General features: G+C 42.3%; 1 pseudogene; it reads left to right on the plus strand.

The window, feature by feature from the left end:
- The first annotated feature begins 1,116 nt into the window (after positions 1–1,116).
- On the plus strand, positions 1,117–8,958 carry LOC111828044 (annotated as a pseudogene).
- The last annotated feature ends 694 nt before the right edge of the window (positions 8,959–9,652 follow it).

Here is a 9,652-nt window from a genome sequence, read left to right on the forward strand (position 1 = left end):
CCCCAGAGAGCCCCTCCTCTCCGCAGCGCAGTCGGAGAAGCCTGTGCAGAAGGGAGCAGTGCAGGCCCAGGCAGAGCCAGTGCAGAGGCGTCATTTCCACCGCAGGGCTACCCCCCTATGACGTGACAAATGCCGTGTCCGGCCGCCACACAGTTATCTTGGCTGGCCAGGGCTCTACCAATACTAGACATACCACAAATGAGGACAGACCCCCCAAAAACGTTGTGGCATCAAAGGGTCAGCAATTATGTCAGAAGCACCCTCAATCTGTGCCCCTCAGGCACAGGATTTGGTGTTTGTCCAGGGGAAAAAGTGGGAACCGAAAATGCAGCTGATGACCTGAATTTTCCTCTCCTTGACACCTCACTTGAGAGCAGAAAAGACATAAACCCATTGATATCCAGGCACAGTCGCAGAGGAAATTCAAAAATGTGAAATACAAACTGCCTGTTACAAACCCCAGTGGTAGCAAAAAAAGTCAGATACATTTTCTGATAGCCAACATTCCACCCCTGAACTGCCTACAAGGTGAGCTGGGACCCCACAGTAGACAATATACTAGCAGTGTGAATTCTAATGACAAAATAGAAATATGACAGGGCGCAAATAGGGAGAAATCAGAACCTGCTTCCAGGCCCAGCATGTCTAGGGACTGGGGACTCTGCCCCATCCAAGCCCCAACTGCAGGCCTCAAGCTGGCAAGGGGCCTCCTGCTATTCTCACCACTGCTGAAGGCACTGCGTTCAGAGATCAGCCTCCACGATTCAGACACACAATGCTTCTCTATAATTTGCAGTGGGAAACATTTCCCACCCCCAAGTAATTCCCTCCTTGTGGGGAATACTGACTTGCCTAATAAATGTTTCTGTAATAATAGTGATGTCTTCTCCATGTCCTGAGTTGGGGGCAAGGGTTTCTCAGGGCTTGTGCTTAAGGAAAGAAAGGAGTAAGTTCAGCTCCTACTGATTGCTTCCTTTGGCTTCCAAAAGTGACCATTCCCTGGAGCTCTTGTTGAGAACTAGATACCATGTGCCCTCCCCCTAAGCCCACTTCCTCCCTGATGAGGTTTGAGGAGATGGGGTCTGTCTCCTTCCTCATAGCTTAGCCTTAAGGAACATGGATAGCAGCCCACACCTTTCCCGTCAGGGAATGCTGTATGTCCTTGAAGGCAGCAGGGAAGACAGGCCTTCCACATCTGAAGAAGATCAAGGACGGGTATATTTTTCAGAAAGTGTTAGTGAAGAAGAGACATTGGCTTAATCATCATTTAGAAGTCAGTGATCAGAGGATCCCACAGGTGGGTGAACCCTGAATAGGAGTGTTTGGGGGGTATTGTTTTTCCCCTGACAAATGTGCACACACACACACCCTTTCTACAGTGGTCCAGAGGGAAGGCAAATCCACTGGTACAGACTGAAACACAAAATGGAATGAGCATCCTCATGAGCCCTTCAGGTAGCTTTTCCAGTAAGCCTTGTGAATCCTGAGTGTAAAGAGAAAAAAACAAAACAAAACAAAAACCAATCAGAGCCCCCTTTCACTACCACACTAGCATCTTCTTGTCTACAGTTATGCCATTGGCCTCACAATGTCTGAAGCTAGAGACCACAGAAAAAATGCAGAACAAAAAGGAACAAAAGGTGGAATGGGGCCCAAGGCAGGGGACGTGAAGAGGTGAGCAGGCAGCGGAGGGCTCTAACATCCATGTGGACTAGTAGTCCATAACGCAGCCTCCCAGTTCCTACACCATCTCATCTTGGGGTCCTTTACTGCCGCTCCAGTGCAGTCACTGCCACACTGTAGACCTTATTACTAGGAACATCGCTGCCTCAGGAATAATATAGTCTGACCTTTTACCCTTTGGCCTCATCCCCTATCCTTCCAGCATAGATGCCCATTGTTAATTTTTCAATTCCAGGTCATTCATTTATCCACTCACTCCCTGTCAATCCACAAAGCTCTTGGCTTCCTCCCTTACTAAGGTAGACTTGATGGCCCATCTAGTGACTAACATTTAAAAAGCTCCACGACAATGGGCCCCCCTTCCAGTTCCCTTTAATCCTTCCTATAAATTTCAACTCTGTGTTTTTCTAGAAATGTCTTCCTATAAGTAACTGATCACTACTAGATTAGATCTCACAATGGGTTCTATGGGTTCTAAGGAACTATCTGGAACTCATGCATTCTACAAATAATGCTCTGATGCTTACTAACATGTGCACAAAACAAATGGAGCTCAATTTCCTGTTTCCTTTGTCTATTCTCTCTACAAAGCTCCTCAAATCCATGGCAAATCTCACTTTCCTCAAACTGAGGGCATCACCACTTGCTCAACAGATGTGCCGGACCACTGTTCAGAGAGGAGCAAGAAGCCATGAGATGGGGACTTTTCAACAAAATATTAAAAACAACAACACTGTGTTTTCAAATATTTAGAAGAATTTTTCCTGTTATGCATGCAAATGACTTAAATGCAGATCAGATACACTTGTTTATCTCTTTCTTTCCAAAAATGCCATTAAAAGTAAAATATTAGATGAAAAGATGATCAATATCACTAGCCATCAGAAAAAAATGCAAATCACAAGCACTGTGAGATAACAACAGACACACACACAAAAAGGCTAGAAGCAGTCTCCATGAGAATGTTGAGAAGGTGGAACCCTCACACACAGCCACTTTGACAAATAGTCTGGCCGGTCCTCAAAATGTCAAACAGAGAGTTTCCATATGACCCAGCAACTCCACCTCTAAGTACACACTCATGAGGAATGAAAACACATGTCCACACCAAAGTTGTAAACAAATGCTCACAGCAGTAGCATCCAGTATTCATAATACTCAAAAGGTGGAAACCACCCACATGTCCATCAGCTGATGAATCCTATCTAATAAAAGAGAAACATGGTAATTAACCGTACATCTGCTACCCTTCCCATTGGCTAATCAGGGAGATATGCAAATTAACAGCCAGCCAAGATGGCGGCCGGCAGCCATGCACTGAAGTGAACTGGAGGCTTGCTTGCTTTAGTGACAGAGGAAGCCAGGTTCCCCGCCTGCTGCAGCCGGCCTCTGAGCTGCAACTCTAAGCAACTATGCTACAAATATAGAAGGTAAACAAATCCCCAGAAACCTTCTTTAGTCAGTAGGGCTTCAGCCGGCCAGACCGCAACATTGTATCAAATACAGAAGGTAAACAAAGGCCAGAAACCTGCTTTCAGCAGCCGAGGCCTCAGAGTTAAGCTGGCCCAGAAAAAGAAAAAAAAAAAGAAAAAAAAAGGAGTGGTTGGGAGCTTCAGTCACCCGCCAGCCCGAAAACGGCCCTCAGCCCCTCAGCCAGACTGGCCAGGCACCCCAGTGGGGACCCCCACCCTGATCCAGGACACACTTCAGGGCAAACCAGCCAGTCTCCACCCATGCATCAGGCCTCTATTCTATATAGTAAAAGGGTAATATGCCTCCCAGCACCGGGACCAGCGTGACAGGGGGCAGCGCCAAACCCCCCGATCGCCCTGTGGCTCTGTGTGTGACAGGGGGCGGGGCCACAACCTCCCTATCCGCCCTGCTCTGTCCTTGACAGAGGAATGTGCCCCAACCCCCTGATCGCCCTTTGGCTCTGTGTGTGACAGAGTGTAGCACCCTAACCCCCTGATCGGCCCTGCTCTGTGTGTGACAGGGGCAGAGCCATAACCACCCCATCAGCCCTGTGCTGAGTGTGACAGTGGTGGCGCCCCAATCCCCTGATCTGCCCTACTCTGTGCGTGACAGGGGGGAGCTCCCCAATCCCCTGATCTGCCCTGCTCTGTGTGTGACAGGGGGGAGCTCCCCAATCCCCTGATCTGCCCTGCTCTGTGCATGACAGGGGGGAGCTCCCCTATCCCCTGATCTGCCCTGCTCTGTGCGTGACAGGGGGGGAGCTCCTCAACCCCCTGATCTGCCCTGCTCTGTGTGTGACAGGGTACGGAGCCCCAACCGCACTGATGAGCCCTGCTCTGTGCATGATAGGGGGCAGAGCCCTAACTCCCCAATCGGCCCTGCTCTGAGCCCGACCAGGGGATGCACCTAGGGATTGGGCCTGCCCTCTGCCACTCAGGAGCAGACCTAAGCCAGCAGGTCGTTATCTCCCGAGGGTTTCCAGACTGCGAGAGGGCACAGGATGGGCTGAGGTACCCTTTCTCCACCCCCTCCCCCTGAGTGCATAAATTTTTGTGCACCTGTCCTCTAGTGGTAAAGAAAATGTGGTATATACATGCAATGTAATATCTTTTGGCAATAAAAACTATTAATACATGCTATAACATGGATGAACCCTGAAAGCATTATGCTAAGTGAATAAAGCCAGTCACAAAGGATCACATGTGATTCCATTCATGTGAAATGTTCAAAACAGACATAACAAGAGAAATATAAAATACATTACTGGTTAATTAGGGCTGGGGGTGGGAAAAGAAAGGGGAGGAGAGATGACAACTAAAGATTGTAAGTTTTCTTTTTGAAGTCATGAAAATGTTTTAAAATTGACTGTGGGGATGTACATATCTGAAAATACTAAAATCATAAAATTATACACTTTAAATGGGTGAATTGTATGGTATGTGAACGATATTTAAACAAAGGATTTAAAGAGAGTAAGTACTTGAGAAGGACAAATAGGGGAAAGGATAAGACAAAAGATGTCAACACATTTCAGGACTCAGAGAGGGAATGCAGGCAAGAAATGTAAGGAAATGACAGGGCTTCATCTCAGCAGTTTATAATCTAAAAAAAGGAGCTGTAGTGGTTGTAACTATTCAAGGATTAGCTGGCACGGGGAGAGGAAGTAAATACATGTACAACATCAACAAAAACTACATTATTTAGAAAACTATAGAGATGCCAATAAGAACTTCAGTAAAAAGTTAGTAGATTTTGAAAAACAATCATTAATGTTTAATAGAAGGAAACATCAGTGTGAGTAAAACAAACAAACAAAAAACCACACACACACAGCCCAAAATGTACTGCTAAATATAATCACAATCATGCTCAGAAGTTATGGTAGGGAGAAGCCCACTCCCTAATCAAAATGTGTTTGGTCCTGTGTTGTGGACTGTGTTGTTACAATTGCTATGTAAACTAAGGAATTAAAAATGTTGTGGAAAGAGAAGGAAGTTGCCAGAAGAAAAAGGGATCAGCAGGGCTAGATACTGTATTGGTGAAGGGAACTGGATGCGGTGGTTCTCAACCTGTGGGTCACAACCATGGAAAAACACAAAGAGCATACCAGATATTTAAATTATGATTCACAACAGTAGCAAAATTACAGTTATGAAGTAGCAACAAAAAAAATTTTATGGTTGGGAGTCACCACAACATGAGGAACTGTATTAAAGGGTTGCGGCATTAGAAAAGTTGAGAACCACTGATAGAGGCTAGCTAGGCTATTAGGGGCTCATAGCCTTAAAGGGATCTTGCCAGTAAAAAGATTACTCAAGAATTTGCAGATGTCTGCCATTGGTGCATGGGTGTGCCATGGCCTCATCGCCCTCTCTGTCTTGCTGTCTGTACATTGGTACAGTCTGATCTGCTCCCCCATGCTTTTTTAAAATTTCACTTTTCAAACGGAGGCCATCTCTACTTGCAGATGAGAACTGCTGGGACTCTCATGACGAAAAAAGTTTGCTCAGGTAAGACAACACTTCCCATCCTCCTCGTAACTTTGCAGGGCACTTTGTTCTTCTATTAGTTTTCTTTTTTCTTCTTCTGAGGAAAAGTATCTGTGACCATGAATTGGAAGAATTAACATCAACATCATTAAAACGTCTATACTACTCAAAGAAGTCTATAGAATCAACACAATCCCTTTTAAAATACCAATGGCATATTTCATAAATCTAGAAATCATATTCCAAAAATTATCTGGCACCAAAAAAGACCCCAAATAGCCTCAGCAATCTCTAAAAGGAAGAAAAAGGTTGGAGGGAGCACAATACCACAAAGCCATTATAGTCAAAACAGCCTGGTACTGGCATAGAAACAGACATTTAGATCCATGGAACAGAACAGAGGGCCCAAAACTTCTCAAAACCACAATCACTGCATCTGTGCTTGGTGATGCACTAGTGCAGGTCAATTAATTTTGTACACTGTTGGACAGAATAGTTGAGAACATAAAGAAATGAGAAAATATTCCCTTTAAAGACCTTTGTATGGCTAAAATCTACCCCATCTATAAATAAAGATCTCCAGAAAACACATTTTGGTAGAGTATTACCACCTCCCACTCTGTATATAGCATGTGTTTTTTCCCCTTCTTCTTCCCCAACAGGTATGTGAGCTGAACACATGATCTCTTAGCTAAAGACCCCAGTCTGAGGTTCCCAACCTCCTTTCCATTTAAATATTACACATGGTGTAAGGTCTGGAAAACAAGATGAGAGAGCGATGTAAGTTAATATAATGGTCCTTAAAAGAAATGGACATAGGCATACATTCTCTTTTCCGTGTTCCACTGGCCAGAATAGAGATGTGTGGTAATCCCTCTGATGCTCTACTTTTGGCTGAAGGTAACACCTTGGGAGAGCACAACTGTGAGAGAGAAGGAGGTGCCTCACCAACTCCATTGTCACCAAAGATGCTGCTCTGAAGGAGAGAAAAATGGAGTAAATAAAACTCTCTCTTGTTTAAGCCAATTTTTTAAAGCAGTCTAGACTGAATTCTAAATAATATATAAAAACTAATCCTTACAACTCTAAAAGAAATAAAAGTCCCAATATTGAATTTGGGACAGTTTCTCAGTGGTTAGAGCGTCCGTCAGTGCACTGAAGGGCATGTCCCTGGGTTGCAGGTTCCGCCCCAGGACCCTGTCAAGGAGTGTGCGTGAGGCAACCAATGAATTGTGTCTCTTTCACATCTCTCTCTCTCTCTCTCTCTCTCTCTCTCTCTCTCTCTCTCTCGCTCGATATGTGATATAGATATATATATCTATATATATCTATATTTATATGAATAGGAAGATAGGTGTATATATAATTTTTTTTTTTCACATATTCATCTTTTTCACATATTCATCTCATTATATACTCTCTCCCTGCCCAAACCGGGACATTCTGCAGAAACTGCGAGGCTCATGGAAAAAATCCTCTCACCTCCCATTTGTAACAAAAAGCCATTTTAAAATTTAAAAAAAACAAAAAATTTATCCCAGGTAGTCTTGTTTTTCACTGTTGAGAGCATTAGAGTCCAGTAACCACTGAAATAAGTCTTTGGAGTACTGAGCGCGTGGGGTGTCCTTTGTAACTCTGGAGAAATTAATATCTGGAAGCAGGCCCCAGAACTTGCTGAAAACTTGCCTTGCAGGGCCTCTGTGAGGCTTGCCCCATAACAGTCCAGCTCCAGGCGTAGGAGACAACAGTCAGGCCAATTATGAGGACATTGATGTAAATCCTCAAAACTGTCTTCCTCAAGCAGTTAGGACAGAATGCTTTGTGTTCAAAAATCAACACGCAAAAGAAACAGACCCACATGCTAAGAAGAAATCACTTCCCCCTTCCCCCACCCCAAATATGCTGAATTTCAGGAAAGGAAGGGAATATCTGATTTAGATACAAGCAAGATTATAAATAGTTCCTGTATCAAATAAGTGGAGCCCAAAGTAATAAGAGGGTAATAACACTAATCACAGTACCAGAAAGACTCTGGGATGGAAGCATATATAACTTGAGATGAATGAAGACGTGAAGGTGATGAAGTGAAAGAGCACATTCAGTGGTAGATGATATTAATGCAGATTGATAAAGGGAGAGACAATCTACAAGGAATAGGCATTCTGCTTAGAAAGGGAGCAATAATGAAAATCGAATAAAGAAAACTCCCAATTCGAGGAAATCACTTCAAATTGAAAACTGAGAGGGATCACACTAGCTAAGAAAGATAAGTGAATAGAGATGCATTCCAACATGATGTAATGAAATTTTACATTTTGAAGATTAAGAATACATACCCAGCCCTGGCTGAGTAGCTTAGTATGTTAGAGCGTTGTCGTCGTCCCAACACACCAAGGTTGTGGGTTCAGTCCCTGTTCAGGGCACATACAGAATCAACCAATGAATGCATAAATATATAGAACAACAAACCGATGTTTCTCCCTCTCTAAACAAATGAATAAAGAGAATTTTCAAGAATACATACTGAAATCACTCATTCAGAACAGAAAAGACACCAGGGTTTCACTTCAGGAAATAAAATGATACAAAAGAAATGCTCCTACCAGGACTTAAGATAAAATGACCAGGCCACAAGTATTATATACCAGCCAAGGTTAAAAAGATAATTTCAGATATGCTACCCAAGCATTTATTCTATTTAAAATGGCATATGTAGCCCTGGCCAGTTTGGCTTAGTGGATAAAGCATCGGCCTGAGGACTGAAGGGTCCCGTCAAGGGCACATGCCCAGGTTGTGGGCTCGATCCCCAGTAGGGCGCATGCAGCAGGCAGCCGATCAATGATTTTCTCTCATTCATTGATGTTTCGAACTCTCTCTCCCTCTCTCTTCCTCTCTGAAATCAATAAAAATATCTTTTAAAAAATAAAATTAAAAATAAACAGTAAATTTTTTTTAAAAAAATGGCCTATGTATTCTTATCCAAGTAAGGATAACTGAATTAAGTAGTAAAAACTGAATATAAATATGGATAAATCACACCAAAAAAAATAAAATTATCCCCTCGCCCCCCATCCTCCTCGCTGTTTTAAGTTGCTGTGCTGGCCACCACACACTCTTCATGCCTAGTAGCCATGCCTCCCAAAACCTGAGCAAATCAATGACTTCCTGTTCACAGCCAGGAGAAAGGACACTAAATGTGTCAAGATGAAGACAAGTAAGATATCTTTATACCTTGGTCATCACAGACACAGGGCAGGCAGAGAAACTGAAGCAGTCCCTGCCCTCAGGTTTGGCAGTGAAGGAACTGAAATGAACCAGACAGGCTGAACCAAACTGTATTAAAATTTTAAAATTAAAATTACGCATGGAAACCTAAAGCTGATAAATATTATTTCTATAATAAAATACATAAAAATTTAAGAAATATGAAAATTAATTATGTAAAAATTGATGTGATTTATAACCCAAGATTTAAAAGTAATATGAAATTAAAATAATAAAAGTACCACATTCCTAATATTTCCTTAAAGAGACATTTGAATTAGACCAAATATTTATGGAGGAAAAAATAATGTTTTAATTATTAGATTACTACAGATTTATGATAATTTAGACCAAATATTTATCTTCCAAACAACTATAATAAAAGCAAACAAAGCATTTTCTAGCAAGATAGTCATAAGCAATTTTTAAATGAATGCAATAGAATAAATTATTATTAGGTTGAGAAAATTCACACACTGTCTGCTGAAGTAAAATTGGCTTTAAAACAAAATTTGAAAATCGGATACATACAGAGGGACATTCAAAATGATACTAGACAGTTTTTCATTAACAGATGAAAAACTTTATTCAAGCAAAAATAGATATATTGTTATCAAAGTAAAATTAAAGCAAAAAAGTCTAAACCAGGGTAAAAGTGTTGTTTTATATTGATAAACTCAGAATTATAGTTTAGTGGTATTGAATCTTTAAGCAAGGGGAAATAACTAGAAACACAAGAGAAA

This window comes from Myotis lucifugus, unplaced genomic scaffold (genome assembly GCF_000147115.1).
Source record: "Myotis lucifugus unplaced genomic scaffold, Myoluc2.0 scaffold_271, whole genome shotgun sequence".
Lineage (NCBI taxonomy): Eukaryota > Metazoa > Chordata > Mammalia > Chiroptera > Vespertilionidae > Myotis > Myotis lucifugus.